A 19,465-nucleotide genomic window follows, 5' to 3' on the forward strand; every position below is an offset into this window, starting at 1 on the left:
TTCCTAGGCCACAGTATTTCAACTCCTAGATTCTCACGGATGGACCCAGGCCAAGGCCCCATGGCTTCCCTGGACCAAAAATGAAGCAATTTGAGGCTTCTCAGGCCTTAGTCCCAGCACAAACCCTTGGATTTTGTTCTGTGTGCCTTGCCTAAGGAGACAGCTTGGAATCCCTTAGCCTATATCCTCCCCTTGTCCCAATAAGCCAGGAAGCTTCTCCCTCCTTTGCTGAGTGAGGAAGGGCAGGCTTCCTGGAGCCAGGGCCAAGCCACGACTAGGAAAGCGGAGCCCTGTGGCTCCAGCTATGCCTCCCTGCATCCTTGCTGTCACCGCACAAGATGCTCCATTCTTTTCTTATAATCATTCCTTGTTTGTATCATTTTTAGGTGTCATCAGAGCTCCTCACTGACCAGCTGAGCAGGTAAGCCTGCAAGAGGTCCCCAAATGGAAATAGCCGGCAAGACCACAACCAACTCCATTGATGCCTCCACCTTTTGGAGAGCCCAGTGGCCTCCAAGATCTGGTCCCAGAAGAAAAGGAAGAAAGCCACAGGGAAGGAAAGGGGCCTTCTGCAGAGCTAACAATCCTAGAGTGAAGAGGAGCCCTCACCCTGGCAAGCACACTGAACCCACCATCTTGTGTCAAAGACTTGAACACATCTTAAGTGGGGCCTCCAGGTCCCAAATGCCCAGGTAAGGAACACAAGGAGGAGGCTGCCCTCCTTTCTTTCCAGAAGAGTGGGTCTAGACCACAGGCAAATGGGCACTAAATTGGGTTCCACCAAATGTCCAAGACCCTTGCCAGAGTATGAAGGCTGTTCTGGCAAGAAGGATCCAATAATGGGGCCATCCAGGCTGCACCCCCAGCCCCCCATGCATCATATCACCCTTACCTACTCTGGGAGATATTCTGACCCCTAAAGAAGGGATCCCAGGGACCAAAATAGCCAGGTGGAACCCAAACCTTATTCGACCACTGAGATACTGACTAGAGACAGTAACCATGCCTTTCACAATATTCCAGCGTTTCATCCACCTGGCACATAGGATTACACTTCCTCTCCCACAGTAGCTGGATGGGATCACCTGACTAGTTCTAGCCAGTAAGTTGTAACCAGAAGTGACGTGTGCCAGTTCTGGGCTGGAGCATTTAACTACTGATATACAACATTCCAGGGCTCTCTTCCCCCCTCTGCCATGGAAACCTGCAATGTTTCAGATGCTGGCTGCTCCATCAGCCTGACCTGGAGGATAATGACCTGGTGCAAAGCTCCCAACTATCCACAGTGGACGTGGGCAAGAACTAAATCTTTGTTATTTCAACTCACTGAGATTTGGGGACTGTTGTTACTGAAGCATAACCCAGCCTATCCTGACTGAAACATGGGCCAAAGGCCAACCAGCACAGAACAAGTTCAGTATCACTCTTCCCAGTGACCCATGCTGCTTTGCTTCCCCATCATCCACTTTTAATTTGGGGTCCAAGTCAACACCTCAGTCCTAATACAATGAAAGAGTAAGGATTCCACATAATCCTGCCCAGCTTGAAGACTCCAAATCTATAATCTTCTCTGAGTCAAAGATGCCAACTCTTCCGGATTTGGTAGATTCTGGTACAGTGTTAGAGTCAGGGTTAGGCAGCTACAGGTGGCAAACTTTAGGCTGCCAAGCAAATGCCAGAAGTCGAACCATGACATATGAACTGACGTCTGACATCAGACTACGGCGCTCGAACACTTCTTGCCAGGTTTGACTAAAGAAAAACTAACTTTACATCTTCTGTGTTTTCATCTTGGAAAAGGAGAACTCCCATCTGTGGGTCCTGACTTGACGGCCCTGCTGGGTCACCATCTTCAGCTTCACGTCCTAATGCATCTTAGCGGTCCTCCTCTTCTCCCAGCAATTGTCTAACTTGCTATCTCATGCGATTTGTAGCTTCTAGTCATTTTTGCTCCCCACCTTTGCCAGCTCAAGCCTCAGCCCATGGCCTTGGCCTGTCATCACCCTTCTCTCCTGTCATTTAGACTTCTCCTAACCCCACCATGCCCAGGAAGTTCTCCTGGCTGATAGAGGCTGACTGATCGGTACAGAGGCCTCACCCTACACACCCTTAGAGATTTTATACCTTACACATCTTTACTGTCTTATATAGCTCTAATTTGACCCTTTCAACCAAGTGGACAGGGAGGGGGAAAGGATAATTGAATGTTTATGAGCCCCTGCAATGAGCTAGTTGCTCTCCTTCACTCACTTCTCATTCAAGCAGGATGGTGAGAGGTTAAAGGCACAATCTCTGGGACCTAATTGTCTGGCATTGAATCTCTGCTCTGCCATTCACTAGCAAGGGGCTTGACCTCTCCGGGCCTCAGTTTCTTTTTTGTAAGACAGGGCCATTAACAAACAGTAAGATTACTATGGTTACTAAATGAGTTACTAGACACAAAACGCTTAGAACAGTGCCTAACACAGAGTGCTCAACGCATGTGAGTTACTATGATTCACTTCTAGATTCTCTAAATGTGCCAGACACAGCAGATACAAAGGAGAGCAAACTAGACCTACTCATTCATTCAACAAATATCGATTGGGAGGCTGCAATGCCCCACACTGAGATGGGAGCTGACGATATTTGTCCCTACCCTCCTGAAGCTCAGAGTCTGGTGAGACAGGGCGGTGGACACTACACAAGTAAACAGCTCAAGATACACACCAGCAAGGCGTGGTCTAGCCCAGGAAGGGAAGGAATGAGATGCCGTAATAGAAACTGGGGGAGGCAGAGAAGTTGGGTGGTCAGGCAAGGCCTCTCTGATATTTAAAGTACAATCTGAGGGACTTCCTTGGTGGCGCAGTAGTTAAGAACCTGCCTACCAATACAGGGGACATGGGTTCAAGCCCTGGTCTGGGAAGATCCCACATGCTGTGGAGCAACTAAGCCCGTGCGCCACAACTACTGAGCCCACGCGTCACAACTACTGAAGCCCGCGTGCCTAGAGCCTGTGCTTGGCAACGAGAGAAGCCACCGCAATGAGAAGCCCGCACACGGCAACGACGAGGAGCCCCTGCTCACCGCAACTAGAGAAAGCTCACGTGCAGCAACGAAGACCCAACGTAGCCAAAAATAAATCTATAAAAAAAAATAATAAAGTACAATCTGAAGATGAAATGGAGCCAAAACACAGAGGGGAAGAGTAAGGTGACTCGTGCGGAGATGAGGTGAGAGAGGCAGGGCCAGGTTGCTCAAGCTCTGTTGGCAGTGGTGTCCTGAATGCAAGCAGAAACCACTGGATGGTTGTAAGCAGAGAAGCAGCAGGATCCCATCTGCATCTTTCTACGGGAATATTGAAATTCCTCTTTTACTAAGGAGGAAACTGAGGTTCAAAGTCATATCGTTGGTAAACGGTACAGTTGGACCTAGAACAGTTCACATAAGGCCAATCTCATGGAACTTGCCAGTTCGCCCTGCACTGCTCATTCACCCCTGTCCCATACAGAGGAACCAAGTGTACAAGGTAAGAGCTTGTTACCTCTAAAGCCCTTCACCTGCTCGTGGGGTCACGGTGCCTGCCTTGGGGGCCTGGTGACAATTTTCACACCAGTGGCTTCTGCAAACGAGCTGCTTCCCCGCACTTCTTGCCACCACTTTTTCCATCCCCCACAGTCACCAGAGTTGACACCCAAGCCAATAACCACAGGTAAAGGTGTTTCTCCCTGGGACACAGAGTTAAACACACAACCACAGAGATGTGTCTTGGGCCCAGAATGGAAGGGGCCAAGGTGCCAGGGATGACAAATCCCCCAAGAATCCAGCTCTAAGCTTCCCCGAGAGAAACCCCTTCCCAAAATAGGCAGAGGGGTCAGGGACACTCGTGCAAACAGCTGATCCACAAAACCCCACTGTGCCCACGGCTTTCCCCACCTCAGTCCCTTCTATTTTTATCAGGAGGGTGAGAGGGGGTTGCCAGGTGGGGCTACACAGCTGTTTATGTCTGAAATTTGAAAAGATGCACAGTGTACTTGGGAGAAGGCGTTTGCAGTTAAAGGAATTTCGGAGGAGAATTTCAAACCCAGCGGGGTGAATAGGGGCCTTGTGCTCTGGCTTTTGACTCTGGAAAAGCCACGTTTCCAACTAAGGCATGCAGAGGGGCCAGTGATGGGGAGAAAATTTACGGGTGTGAGATTTGGACAGGCAGTGGGACCCAGCTCACCTGGGCACAGGCAACAACTGATTTGCAGACTGAGGGTACTTGGGGAGGAGGCCCTCTGCCCCTCCACTGTAATTTCTATTTATTTATCCCCCAGATATTCATAGACTTTCCTTGCCCTCTTAGTCTTCCCTGATTCACCCCACTCAATGCTAACCATTCTCTCCTCTGCATCTGTCATTTATCACCTCTCAATCAGGGAGTTTTACTGAGTATTAATTTTCTTATATATACATATTTGCTTGTTATGGCTTTAAGTCACTCTCATATGTCAATTTTCTGTTTTTGAATTCAATTGTAAGTGTCCCTTTGGTAGCTGTATGGCTACTATGCCTTTGACACACACACACATACACACCCACACACACAGACACACACACATGCAACTTAGGACCTGGTCGACCATTTTACTCTGTAGGCACAATAGTGGGACTCAATGGTCCTATTCCTTCAATTGTGGAAGATGGGAGGCAAGAAAGAACAACAATTAAACGACACTACCCCTAAGCTGAATGAATTTTACCATGTCTCTTTTCTTCATCTCTCAAAGGTTAAACTGGCTCTGACACAACTCTGTGGAGAACTTCTAGCCTGAGCTATACATGCCCTTATTAAGCCAGGGATCCTCAGGAAGGCTGGGGTGACTGCTGCAGGGCTAGACTTCTGACTTGATCTGGGATCTAAGGTGGACTTGATGCCATGGTTCCATGGTGAGATCTGGCCAGTGTATATAAGAAGGTCATAGCTGTTGATCTCATTTATTTGGGCCTAGGAGTAAGTGCCACGAAGCATCAGATTCATATTGTATTTGTGCTTATAGCTGCAAAAATGCAATAGTCATTCAAAAAATGAATTTAAAAATTCATTAGCTACAAGGTCCTAATAGCCACAAGACGCAGCTGTCATGCAGTCAAACCCTAGTTTTGTCTACGGCTGATGGAAGCTCACCGCTTGATACTTGTCCACATTTCTTTTTCTCTAGAACCCCCTTACATGCATCGCTTTTCCTTGGTGCGTCAGGGTCTCTGGCATTCCTTTCCTGTTTCTGCACATCCTTGCATTTCTCTCCAGCAGCCTCTTCCTCCCTCTTTTCTGCCCTTCTACTCTCTCCCTTAATTAGTTACAGTATGATATTAAAGTATATTTTAGCATTTGTCGACTGGAATTTAATGTTCCCTGGTCTTATATTAAAAGCAGACGTGTGGAATCTCAGGCCAAGCATTTCTCCAAGCCCCAGCCCCACATTCCTCTCCGCCTGCTGGCCACCTCCCTCCACCTCGGAAAACCCAACTTGGCTACAAAGGGGACTCCCTGTCTTTTCTCCCCAAGACAGCTGCCCTTCCAGAGTGCCCGGCTCTTGACAGGGACTCCCCATTCCCAGTCATTCAGCTTCAGGAGGTTGAGGCCATTCCTTTTTTTTTTTTCTTTTTTTTTTTTAAGTTCCCCATGGAGTCTTAACCACTGGACCACCAGGGAAGTCCCAAGGCCATTCTTCATTCTCGCTTCTCTCTCTCTCCCTCAAGAGCCAGTGTCTCTGATTCTTCCTTTCAGATGTCCTTTCCTGTCCATTCTCACTGCCATCACCATAGTATTCATCCAACCACTCATAGATGAATTTTGCTTATCCTTCAGTGTTTTGACATGTACTACAACTTTTCAAATTAATCATAATTTGATATTCCATAAAAATCTAGATATTTGGCTTCTCAAGGAAAACAACAATAATAACTACTATTACTACTACTACATGACCCAGCAACATTGAGCCTGAACTCCTGAATGGCAACATTTAGTTGGAGCTGGCTAGTGGCTGTCCCTTTGGGTGGGCCACACCCTCTCCAGTTTGCCTCTGGTTTGAGTGAAAGAAGCCTGACAAAAAAGAGTACTCGGGTTTCCCTGGTGGCGTAGTGGTTGAGGGTCCGCCTGCCGATGCAGTGGACGCGGATTCGTGCCCCGGTCTGGGGAGATCCCACATGCCACGGAGTGGCTGGGCCCGTGAGCCGTGGCTGCTGGGCCTGCACGTCCGGAGCCTGTGCTCTGCAACGGGAGAGCCCACAGCGGTGAGAGGCCCACGTACCGCAAAAAAAAAAAAAAAAGAGTACTCATGTGAAGATCCCATTTCTATCAAGTAAAAAATAGACAAAACTGGTCTGTCAGTGATGTTAGAACAGTGATCTTCCTGGGGCAGGGGCCGAGGGGGGAAGCGGGCAGGAGAAGGTGTACTCACTAGAACACGCACAAGGGAACCTTCTAAAGAGCTGAAAATGTTCTACATCCTGATTTGGTTGTGATTACAGTGGTGTTTGTCGCTGTAAAAAAATTACATAGAATAAAGTGCATACTTAAGATGTACTTTATTCTATGTAAATTATATATCAAAAGAAAGAAAGGGAGGGGGGGAAATGGTACAATGCCTAGCCTGGTACCAAGCACATAGGTGCTCAATAATTGACTGATATTGACATTTTCTTTAAGTAGGAGAGCTCTGAAGCCAGGTGGCCTAGATTAGATGCCTGGTTCTACCATTTAGCAATTACATGAACTTGAGCAGCTTACTAAACTTCCCTGTCCTCAGTTTCTTCATCAGTGAAATGGAGGCAACAAGACCTCACAGGATCATTGTGAGGTTTAACAAAGCACTTAGCACAGGGCCTAGCGTAGGGTAAGTACCCAGTACATAGTACTGGGAAATAAAGAAAATTCTGACGCCTGCTACAACATGGATGAACCTTAAAGACATTAGGCTAAATGAACAAGCTGTCAATAAAGGACTAATACTGTGTGATTACAGTTATATGAGGTACCTAGAGTAGTTAAACCCAGAGACAGAAAGTAGAGTGGTGGTTGCCAGGCGCTGGAAGGAGAGAGGGCATGGGGAGTTTACTATTTAATGGGTACAGAGTTTCAGTTTGTGAAGATGAAAGAGTTCTGGGGATGGATAGTGGGGATGGATGCTGAACTAAACACTTAAAACTGTTAAAATGATGAATTTTATGTTACTTATATTTTACCACAATAATAAATATTAAATATTATAAATAACAAACAAACCAATAAATATTATCACGATGATGAGGCTGCGCTAGCCCATGAAGAAACTGAAATCGCATTTTTTTAAACTTGGGATTTTTGAGACCAGTCAGAGAACCCTCCAGCATTTTTAATGCCTATTTTTATGACTCTTTCATGATTAAAATGCTAACAAGTAAATGTCCTAATAAAAGGTAATCTACTTAAATAAGACTTTTTCTCATATTCTGAGTTTTCTTATATATTCTGGTTTTCTCCTCTTGAAGGCATACACATTAAAAAACCAAATAGATCAGGAGAAACAACCAAAATGTCAAGGTGACTCTTCTCCAGCACCGTATATCAAATGAGTACCAAGTTTTGTGGGAGAAAGTCATGCCTGTGTCTTAGCAGATCATTTCCAAACTATGGAGTTGCTGTCTGTTCCTCTTATATTTCATTTCTAGCAAGCATTTGTTTGTGGGGTACCATATTTGTTCATTTTATACATATTTTGTATCTGTACTATTATGTGTAAAAATCTAGGAAAAATTTTCCAGAATGACACAATGTTTACCAGTGAAAGAAAATGAAAACATCCAGCCCAGTGTGACAAGGGCTGGGCGGTCAGTCCCCAAAGACTCTGATGGCTGGAATAAAGGGAAGAGCAGAGAAGAGCCAGCTCAGCTCAGGCCCGGGTGTGGGAGGTGCCCCATAGGATGCAGGGTGGGGAAAAGGAAAGATGGGGAGGCTTTCAAGAGCTTTGGGGCCTGGAGTTACCTAGGGAAGCATCCTTCTACACCTCTTCTTACCCCAGACCTGCTTGAAAAGTGTTTTTGTAATTGGTGACGATGATGATGACTATGATGGTAGAAACCAACACGGTAACACCCCACTTCCCTCTGAGTTTGTCACTCGCACGGTGTTAAAGAAATAAAACGGCACTTTTCAAATGTTCCACTAGTTCTCAGAAGACTCCACTCCCCGGCCCAGTTCTGCAATAAGAACGCTTTTCTCTATCATGTTTCTATGGCCCTTTACTTCCAGAAAGGATCACAGCGTTTTCTACACACATTACGTATAGTATTAATCATTGCCACACTCCTATGAGGTGAGTATTTTTAGCTTCTTTTATAAACCCAGAAACCAGCATACAGAAGAGAATGCACTTATTCAGGGACATCAAACTGCAAAGAAGGGCAGCAGGGAAGAAAACTAACTACCTTGCACCTTGAGCCAGATCATTTGCTAGGTGCTGACATCCTAGCTCATTCTAATTCTCACAACAATTCCATGAGGTAGCTCCATTTTTCAGATGAGAACACCAAGACCCAGAGAGCTTACAAAACTTGCCCAAGATCTCTGTGCCAGACATGGGATTCACATCCAATGCTCTTGAACATACAGGGAACCTTCCCCTCCTCGACCCTGTTTTGTTGCTTGAGATACACAGGAAGCCCTTTCGTGGTGGCCAGCATGAAAACAAGTTTGATGGTTTCAACTGTCTACAAGTTTCAATATCAACAAAAAGCATAAGCTCAAAGACTCACCAATCTTTGGTGGTGCCAGTAGGAGCAGAATGCCCTAACGGTGAGAGGGAAAGGTTGTCTTGGCTCTTCCCTGGTCAGTCCACAGCTGAGCTTGGGCATCCAATGCTGGGAATTACACATTTGAGGGGCATCCACAAACAGGAGTTTCCAGAGAGTGAGGAAGCCAGAAGGAAACTCCTTTGGGAAATAGTTGAAGGACCTGAGGGCATTCTGCTGTGTGGAGAGACATAGAGGGATGATATGAAAACCCCCTTGGGCTAAATGAAGCCTGTCCTGCAGAAATTGAGACAGATGTGTTGTCCCAGAGAACAGGCTAGACCCCTTACTCATACAGGGGTATTGGAAAGATGCTTCAGAGGAATTCTGAAAACACCTTACACTTGGACTTAGTGAGGCATTTACATGGTATCACCATGTAAGGGACAATAACATGATGATACAATTAGATGGACTGGGACACTGGCCATCTTCTAACAGTCAGTTTAATGGAGGGTAGAAGCCAGCCTCCAAGATGCCTCTCGGCGATCCCCATGCCCTGGTATTCACACCCTTGTATGTCCCTTCCTACACTAATACAGGGTTGGCCTTATGTGACCAATAGACTACAGTGGACATGACCATGTGTGACTTCCAAAGCTAGGACATAAAAGCATTGTGGCTTCCCCTTGTGCTCTTGTATCACTCACTGTGGTGGAAGCCAGGTGTCATGCCATGAGGCAGCTCCACCAGCAGGCCCTGTATGGAGAAGATCTGAGGCCTCCAGCCAAGAGCAAACACCGACTCGCCAGCCATGTGAGTAAGCCACCTTTGACCTGGATCCTCATGCCTGGGTCTAGCCTTCAGATGATGGGCCTGCAGCTGACATCTGACTGCAACCCCATGAGACAGCCCAAGCCGGAACTGCCTGGGCGAGCTTCTCCCAAATTCCTGACCCATAGAAACCATGAGGGATAGTAAATGAGTCTTAAGCCAGTAAGTTTTGGGGTGATGTGACACACAGCCATAATTACTGGGTTATGGAGCCATGGCCTCCTAGGAGGGATGTCTCCAGTGCCTTGCCCTAGAACTCAGTCCCAGGCTGAGTGAAGACCCAGAAAAAGTTGTCCTCAACCTTCTCTAAGAGCCCTTCCTAGCTCAGAGATTCTCTTGTTCTGTAATGAGTAAACCTGCTGAACAATGCCAGCACAGTGCCTCTCAAACATCAGCAGGTATAGGAAACACCTGGGGGGTCTCATTAAAATGCAGATTCTGAGTCTGGGGTGGGCATGAGTGTCTGCATTTCCAACAAGCTCCCAGCTGACTGTGCTAGTCTGTAGACTACTCTGAGCAGTGAGAGGTTAGAACCTGCCTGTGACAGCAGACCAGGTCAGGCAGCCTGGAAAAGGCAGTGGGCAGCTACAAAGTATTTGAGCAGAGGAGAGATAACCAGGATCAGAAATACTACACAAGGAGTTCCCTTGTGTAGACTCCTGCATTGAATAGGGGAACGTCCATATGCCACCAAGGGCTTTCAGACACTCGTGTCCTTTGATTCTCTCAACACGGTCTTTAAAGCATCCAAATGCTTTCCCATTATGCTGGGTTTTCTGCAGCCTGTAAAGGTAGGCAGTGTGGAGTCATGCCAACCTGCACTCATTCACTACCTGGGAGGCCTCTTAGTCTCAGCTTCTTAGTGTGTAAAATGGTAATAAGAGCCACCTGCCAGGCCGTGGTATCAAGCAGTGTCTGGTACACAAAAGGTGCCTATTATATGCTTCTTAGTTTCGTTACAAACTAGATGATCAATATACATTCATTCCCTTCATTACAAAGATTAATTACCTAATTAATATTTGTCCTTGAATTGAATTGCCCTTCACTAACCCCACGTGTCCTGGGATATATGTCAGATATGGCCCCATTTCACAGATGAGGGTGCGGTTTGTTCTCACCAAGAGCATCTGATGAATGAATACTGACATGAGCATTCATGACCCTCCTGTGGGAATTTGAAAGTTTTTTTTTTTCTAGAAGGGTCATTTCCCCTGGTCCCAACATTAGGGCCAGTAACTAATAAGATTTCATCCCATTTCTTTGAAAGTTGCTGTTTCCACCTAAGGGGTTCTGGTCACTGTCCTGTCAGCAGTGCCCAAAGTGCTCTGCAACTTAGAGACCTGACTCGGAGAAGCCAACAGACTCAGGTAGAACACTGGTGAAGCCAGAATCGCCAACCATTGGAACACCTTAACCCCAGCTCCCCGGACCAGCGGGTGGAGTGGGCACCACACCCTCCCTAGGCTTCACTGTCCTGTGCAGGGAAGGGTTGGGGGCCAGCTCCAGAGAATGTGCTGGGCCAGGGCCAGTCCTGCCCCGCAGAAGAGATGGCCAGTAAAATACCCACACAATTCCAGAGGACTCACACTGGGGAAAGTGAGGCACTCCGACTCCTTTTAGCCAAGGAAAAGCTGGGTCTGTTATCTCTGTAATGGGCAGCCCACAAAGATCCCACTTCTTGTCTTTCTCCATTCAGTCCCCGCCCAATGAGGGGTCTAGCGGCTTCTACCACACTGACCAAGGCCACTAAATCTTAGTGTCAATCACCAGCAGCTTCCTCCATAAGGACCCTGAAGGCCACCAGCCAGCCTGGGTCCCCCAAAGTGCTAAGGTTGAACCAGCAGCTTGTGTAGCAGCAGAGAGTATGACCTTGGGTTTGAATTCAAACCCCACCTTGACTGGTAACTCCATTACCCTCTGAGCCTCAGTTTTCACATCTTTTTTTTTTTCCTTTGCAAGGGGAGATTAGTTGTAATATTTACGTGTATTTATTTACCTCATTGGGCTCTTTGAGAAAATTAAATGAGACTTTAATGTGTATTAAACAACCAGCTCAGAAGGTCTTCAAAACCTGTTAGTTCTTTTATTCTTTTGCGTGGAAACAGAATTAAGGAGGGTGGTCTCTGCAGCTACTGGAGAATTCCTGCTTCATTTGAGATGTCCTTGGTCTCTCCTAGATTTTGAAAACCCTCAGCCTTTGGTCTTGAGGCTCCCAGCCCCAGCACGCCTCCCAGCTCTCCCCTAACTTCCTCCCCACCGCCACCACCAGCCCCGCTCCGCACTCCCCTGCCATGTCGCCGCACCCCATCCCCGAAAACTTTCAGCCAGCTCTTCAGGAGGGTCCTTCCGAATTGTGGCCTGGGAGCAGGGGGCCACGCCCCTCCCGATCGCATCTTGAGGGGCGTCAGCTGCAGACCCCCGCGCGGGCACCGGGGAGCCCTGTCCGGCCGCGGCGGCTGCAGAGCCGGGCCCGCAGGGGCTACCAGTGAGGGTACGGCCCTCCCGGGCCCCTCCGGCTGAGGAGAGGCCGACCGCATTGCAGACGCGGGCGCTCCAGCCCTTCCCGCGCCGCCGTCCCCCGGCGGGCGCCGGGGCCGCCGGGGCCGCGCCGCGGCGGGGAGCGCTCCTCTCGCGCCCTGCGCGCCCGGCGGCTTCCCTAGCCGCGCGCCGGTCCGGAGCTGGGGACCAGCGCGCTCCAGACGCCTCTGCCTTCCCCTCCCTTTGTTGGCCGCCCCTCGGGTCCCCCGGGGGTGGGGTTTCCCTTCGCGCTCGCCCCCTCCCGCCCCGCTCCTGGGCCTTCCCCTCCCCCGCCCTCCCCTATGTATGTGTCACCGCGCGCCGTGCCCGCCCGCCCACCTACCTTCCCGCTGCTCCAGAGGGGGCTCTCAGAGCTGAGGACGCGCGCGGCGCTGCTCAAGTCTCTCTCTCAGCACCCTCGCCGGCCGGCATCTGACACGGGTGCCAGGGGGCTCCGGGCGCCTTTCAGTGTCCCTTCCCTAGGCCGGCTGGGACTCCGCAACCCAGACGCTGCCGCTGCGGCCACCGCCTGAGGGGACCTGCGGACAGGACGCCGGCAGGAGGAGGGGTGCGCAGCGCCCTCCCAGAGCGTCTCCGCCTCTGCGCGGCGAGACCCGGGCTTCCTGGCCCCAGGAGACCCCGCTGCCTCGCCAAGTGTATGGGACTGAAGTTCTTGGAGAAGGGAGCCCAACTCTTCAAGGTAACCGTCTCCTGCCCTCCAGAGAGAGGCTCTCCCAGGGCGCCTGGCGAGTCGGGAGCGGTGCTGTGGCTGCCCCCTCTGTGCTGGAGGCTGTGCTGCCTCCGTCTCCCCCACCCCCCTGGGAGGTGTGTGCTGGGGGCCCCGACATCCACCGGCTGCGTCCGCAGTGGACTTGAGCAAACTTTCTGGCTGTTGCAGACTCAGAGTGAATGGGGCGAAGGGACACGTGAGGAGGGGCTCTTGTCTCCTGGTCCCCAGAATTAAGGGACCCACTTTTCAAGCCCCAGGGTTTGGGAGAATCCATAGTGGACAGAGTAGCAGCTCCAGAGTCAGGAAACTGTGGGTCCAAATCCCGCTGTGCTATTTTTGAGCTGGGGGAGTTGCTTCATCTTCCTGAGCCTTGGCCTGCCCTCTGTCAGTGGGGAAGGAGGAGGCCTCTTCAGCAGCAGAGTGGCTGAGGAATAAAGGAAATGACACGGCAGTGTGTCAGATACCCAGCAGGTGCCTAAGTAGAGGCTGAGAGAACCCTTTGGTCCCACTTCCTTGGCCACTGGGCACCTGGAGGGGTGGGGGAAAGCCAGGAGGAATTGGCAGAGCCTGGGACAGGGCTTCTGAGCTGCCAGCAAGGGAGACAAGAGCAGCGCTCTGAACATGCCACCAAGAAGGGGCATTTCTCAAGGAAAAGGAGGGGAGGGGAGGACACATGGCCATGGGTTGCCTTTCCATCTCTGGATCCCTCTGCAGAAGAAGCCAGTGATGGTGGAGCAGGAACCCTTTCTACCCCTGGGGTTGGGTAGGCAGTTGTCAATGCCAATGAAAGCCACATTCTAGGCTACAGCAAACTGTAGGGGTGGGAGTCATCTCCTACTGGGGGACAAGATCCAACCCAAACCTCTTCATCATTCTCCTCCTTGCAGTCATAGCGGGGTTCTGATGGGGTTTTTCTAGGATTTCACCACTAAGGAGCCCAGGTCTCTGCATTTTGATTGATGTGTAAATTCCAGTTCTGCTGGGGTGGGGGGGGGTGGTGGTGGCTGGCTACAAGGAGGGAAGGGAGGAAGATGCAAAGCTGAATTGGGTTAGTGTGGCACTTTGGTTCCTGGATGCTGCGGTGGGCGGGTAGCTGACAGTCTGAAACACACTCATCTCATCTCATGATAAGTGAAAGTGAACCTAGAAAGGTGTGATCATTCACTAAAGGTTGCACTGTGACTTAGGGGTAGGGGTAGGACTAGAATCTAGGTTTTCTGAGGCCATAGTTGATCACGAGTACTGATTGAAGGGTCCGGAGGTCTGGGATCAAATCCTCCTCTCTCTTCCTTGTCTTCTGGGCTGCCAGGGAGAAGGGGCAAAGGGGCTTAGGAGGCTCTGTGAAGATCCATGTTGGCGTGTTGGCCTGTCAGTCACTGAGCCAGGAAGAGACTACTCAGGAATGGAAAAGCAATGGGGGAGAAAACCCAAAAGCTTGTTAGGGGTGAGAGTGTGGGGTTGGGGAGACGCTTCTAACCTGAAAGAAAAAATTACAGAACAAAAGATCTCTCCAGTTTAAGAAGTTTTGGATGGAGGAATTATCAAAAGGAAGAAAATCTCTCTCAGAGAAATGCTGCAGTTCCTCAGGTTACATCAAGTTGTGTTTAAATTCGATGTATTTCTGTGCAGTTTCTAGCTAAATGCCTGGTATATTCATTCATTCATTCTCTGACATCTGCTAAGCACCACCTAGGTGCCAGGCTCTGTGCTCAGTGCTGGCCCATAGTGGGTCCTCAATAAACAGAAGCTGTGATGTGACCCAAGCAAAGCTCTTAGCACAGTGCCTGCCACTGGACAAGTACTCAAAGCTGTTCCATATTATTATTATTACTGATTTTAATCTTAAGTAGAAGTTTTTCCTTCCTAGAATTTTCAGTGAAAATCATACTTAAATTGGCATTCTTCCTTTATTATTTGAAAGCCCCTCTGATCAACACAAGAGCAAAGAATCCAGAGGGGAAAACAACATATATTATTACTTCTTTGGAGGAAGTCTGTGCGCTTGAGGGGTGAGCTCCTGCGCTGTCTGGTGTGAGCCACACCTGTCCCCATGCCTTTCCTCACACCCAGGTACACATTTTGCGCCTGTCACCCTCTCACACACACACTCCTATCCCAGGCAGCCTGTACCCCCGCCTGCCAAGATGGGGCACCCTCCATCCTCACAGACCCAGAATGGCCTGTCAGACTCCCCAGTCTGAGAGGGAGTCCAAGAGAGAGCTCACCTGCTGAGCTGGTGGGAAAGAGCCATGTGGGTGGGCAGGCAGCCTGCCGGCCAAGGCAGACCCAGGTTCAAATCCCGGCTCGGCCAACTACTAGCTACATGACTTTGTCAAGCAAGGTTTCCTTGACAAAGGAAACTCAGTTTCCTCTTCTCTAAAAAGGGGATGAAAACCTCCGATTGGGGATTTTTATGAGAATTAAAAGACCCAGTGTGGGTGCCTTGTTTGGCTCTCAGCAGGTACCACAAACCTGAATTCCTCTCCTCTAGTGGTTTCTAGGCCCCTTTGGGGTCCCAGTTCTGTCTTAGTAAAAGACGGTGTGTCCAACTTTGGGTGTGGATTTTTTTAAATGATCCCTGCTAGAACCTGATCCCCCCAAGGCCCTTCTTGTTGGATACTAGGAAGACCTCAGCTGAGCCAGGGGAAGCCCGCAGGACCCTGTTCCGAGTGTCATTTTTAGTCCACTCCCACATCTAGAACAGGAGTGGTCCAGCTGCTGGTTTTGAAACTAATTTCGTGGAGGTTTAATGAAATAGGAAAGAATAATCTCATAGTGCTTCCCATGTCATAAAGGTAAGTATTGCTTCTGGAAACTTTTCTTTCTGATATATACTTATGCAGGTCTACATAAGTGTATATATGTGGATAATATATATGTATACACACAAATAGACACAAATTTGGTATTTGTATAATGTATTTCTTACTGCGGGTTGTGATCAAAAGAATTTGGAAGACTCTGATCCTGATGATATTTCTGTCTCTGAGAAATTCCTGCCTCGTGGCTCTAGCTGGCGAGCGCTGGGGCATCCTTGCTGCCCCTATAGAAACAAAACCTTTAAGTATCAGGGGAGTAGAGGCAGCGAGGGATGGAAGCTGGAGGTGGGAGTGAAGGGCAAGTTCAAGGAAGAGGACAAGCCTGCTTACAAGTGGAGCAGAAGAAGGGACAGGGCTAATGGACTGCCCTGGTAAAGGGGGTCTGTGGATGGGAACACATCTTGAAATGGGAGCTGGGAGCCGTCCTCTCCTGCTGTCACCAGGCTGCCTGTGGGCCATGCTTTGGGTCCTGATGGGAGCTTTACTACCACCCTCCTTCCTTAAGAAAGCCCTGTTCCAGGGGGCAAAGGTTGGGCTGTCCGTGTGGCATCTCCCCTGGGGAGGCTGCTCTCCTTCCCCTGACCTAACAGAACAGCCCCATCCCTGTCAGGGGGTCTGGGCCCCTGGGCACGGTGGGAGCTGGAGTGGTGACTGAAGAGGATGGGTTGCTGGGGGTGGGCAAGGGTAGGGGTAGAGGGAGGGAGAGGGATTGAGGCAAAGGGAGGACCAGAGAGACAGGAATTTGTAGGGAAAACGGTAAAACGGTTCCTTTTTTCAAAAGTTGAATCCAGGGCAAGAACGGAAACGGTAGAGTTTACTTTTAAAAACTCAGAGCCTTGTTGTAAGCGGCTGAGTATGTGTGTGTGTGTGTGTGTGAGTGTGTGTATGTGTGTGCTGGGAGGGCGGCCCTGTGGGCTGGCCTGGGCGTGTAAGAGGCGACTTTTCTCCCTCTCAATGGCCTTACAGTGTATCCTAAAGAAGCTTTTTGTTAAACTCATGAATAGGTGGATTTGGGGTGTGTGATGCTGGGCACCGTGATTTGGATATTTGGTTACCTTTGAGGTTACATGTTTTTCCTTTTAAGACACACACCCAAAAAATTAGCCACCTCTGCTGCATATGGTCTTGGGGCGGGAGGGGGGTACTCCCCGTCTCTCTGTAATTGATTTGACTTGGGGAGCAAGAGTAGGAAGGAGAAACTCAAGACTGGGCAGATCTTAATGTCCAGCCTGGGAGACAGCCCCTCTCCTCAACCCCTGGACTCCGGGCCTCTGAGGTGGAACATGGCAGTTCCCAGGCCACAGATGTCCAGGGCTTCAGGGCCAGTGAGGACCCTTATTTAAGAGATGGCAAAGGGGACCAAGGCCTAGAGAGGAAAAGGTATTGTGCTCCAGGCCAGCCCAGTGCAGGTCAGTGAGGATCTGGAAGGGAACCTAGGCCTTCAGGCCCTCATCCTGAAACATACCATGCCCGTGGAAACTACTCATTCATTCATTCATTCATTCATTCTTCTTTCAGCAGCACTTGTCACATGCCAGGCACAGCACTAGGTGTGGGTAACACAGCAGTGAATAAAACAATTCACTCTTCCTGCCCTCCAGCCACTCATGGTCTAAAGGGGAAGACAGGTTATAATCAACTTGACCCTGACCCCTCATTTCTATAAAGCAGTGGTTCTCAACTGGGGAGCTATTTTGCCCCCCAGGGAACATTTGGTCGTGTCTGTAGACAATTTTTGTTGTCACCGTGGGAGAGGAGCGATACTACTGGCATCTAGTGGGTAGAGACCAGGGATGCTGCTAAACATTTACAATGCACAGGACAGTGCCTTCTCCTCAACAAGAGAGAATTATACAGCCCCAAATGTCCCTAGTGCCAAGACTAAGAAACTCTGCTCCAGATCTTCACTTAGTCATTGGGTCAGGCCATGCCCAACTGTGTGTAACAGCAGGAAGGTAAGCTGGGGGTAGGAGGGCAAGAAGGGAGAGTTTGGCAGGCAATAAAGAGGAGACAACAAATGAAAAAAGAGCCAGGGGCACAGAGGTAAAGTAGAGAGAACTTGGACTCTGGTGGCCCAGATACAGGTTGAAATCCGAACTATGAGCACTTAGACAAGTCATCTTCTCTGAGCCTCAGTTTCTGCACCTGTGAAACTGGGCTTGTGAGACAGCTGAGAGAATTCAAGATGAAGCAAATAAAGGATTTGACACAGAGTAGACCTACAATAAAATAGCAGCTGTTATGATTATCTGAGGTTTTTAAAGGTCCCACTATGGAAAGTTACAGTATCAGCAGGTACGGACATGTGATCATGAGGTCAAAGAAGGTTGCTGTTTGGGACACGGTTGCCACAATAATGCCTTCTGCTTCTGGGGGTGCAGGGTCAGCACCTCTTCACACACACAGCTCCCAGCAAGGGGTGAGAAGATGGGAGAACGGTTAGCTGCAGCAAGAAGCCCAATGTATGCATCCTCCAGTGTGTGCAGGGGGAAGAGCACTGACTTGGACTCACATGAACTGGGCACTGACTGGCTGTGTGATGTGGGGAAATTGTTTCACCTCTCTGAGCCTCAGGTTCCTTATCTGTAAAATGGATATACTAAGCCCTGCCCTCATAGGTCGAGATCCAGTGAGAAATTACTGTCCAGGAAGGGGTGCCTGTGAAGGGGTGCCTGTGAAGCCCAAGCAGGACTGTTTTGTATCTGGTGTGCATTGTGCCCAAACCAGTGCTGGGCACAGTCTGAATGAATGAATGAACAAACCAGTGGACCACTGCACTATAAATTCCTCTCAATTCTTGACAAGGAAAGTGCCAGCAACACCCAAACAGGCATCCTCCACTTTGCCACTCTATCCCAAGAAAGCCAGAAGCCAGGACCTCTGGTTCCCAGTGCCTGCTAGGGTCAGGTTACCGCACCAGGCAGCAGCGCCCTCTAGAGGGAACTGCAGGTACAGCCTTTGAGCCATTGAGCTGTGACAGTCCCAAGAGCAGGATCACCATGGGGGGAGGGAGGTAGGAATGGGACATCAGAACTGAGGAAGCTGCTGAATAGAGGACCAAATCAGGATCAGGAACCTGGAGACTTATCTCAGTGCAGGCACGTCATTGAATACCTCCATTTTCCTTTCTTTAAAATGGAACCATTACTCAACCACATGGAGTTGAAATCACAACAAATTAAGGCCTAACTGAAAGCCACTAGCCAAATGGGTGGATTTGGGAAATCAGCAAACTTCCCTGAGCCTTCTCAGAATCATGAAGCATTAGAGCACAGGGGGGACTAAGGAGACATTTAAATCACCTGGCTCCTTCATCATGCAGGTGAAGAGACTGAGTCCCAGAGAGGGGAGGGCCTTGGACTGGGAGGGCACGGGCTGCTCTTGGCAGAGCCACGGCATTAACCAGGCTTCTGAGGCTCCTCCCTCCACATCATATGTCACGTCCAAACCAGTAATAGGAGTTGCTAGGTCACATAAACACTGTGCCATCCCATCCAACTGTGGACACATTTTGTCCTGGGACCACCCATTGCCCACCCTTGGGCCACCTTCTGACTCTGTCCTTCCAGGGTCCTTCCTGGCCCCAGGGTTGCTTTTGGGAAGAAAACCCTTTAGAAGAGAAATGTCCAAGGCAAGGGAGGAGCCCAGACTCCCGTCTCTCTCAAGAAACCTGGGCTTCCTTGTCCTGGCCACCACCCTGGGTCATATGCAGGGGTATTTTCCCCAACAAACCCTGGATCTTCCCTGACCTTCCCTCCGCTACTTCCCTTCCCCATCAAGGGTGCTCCTTCCTCCTCCCGACCAAACCCCCTCACTTTGACATGCT

This window comes from Phocoena phocoena, chromosome 2 (genome assembly GCF_963924675.1).
Source record: "Phocoena phocoena chromosome 2, mPhoPho1.1, whole genome shotgun sequence".
Taxonomy (NCBI): Eukaryota; Metazoa; Chordata; class Mammalia; order Artiodactyla; family Phocoenidae; genus Phocoena; species Phocoena phocoena.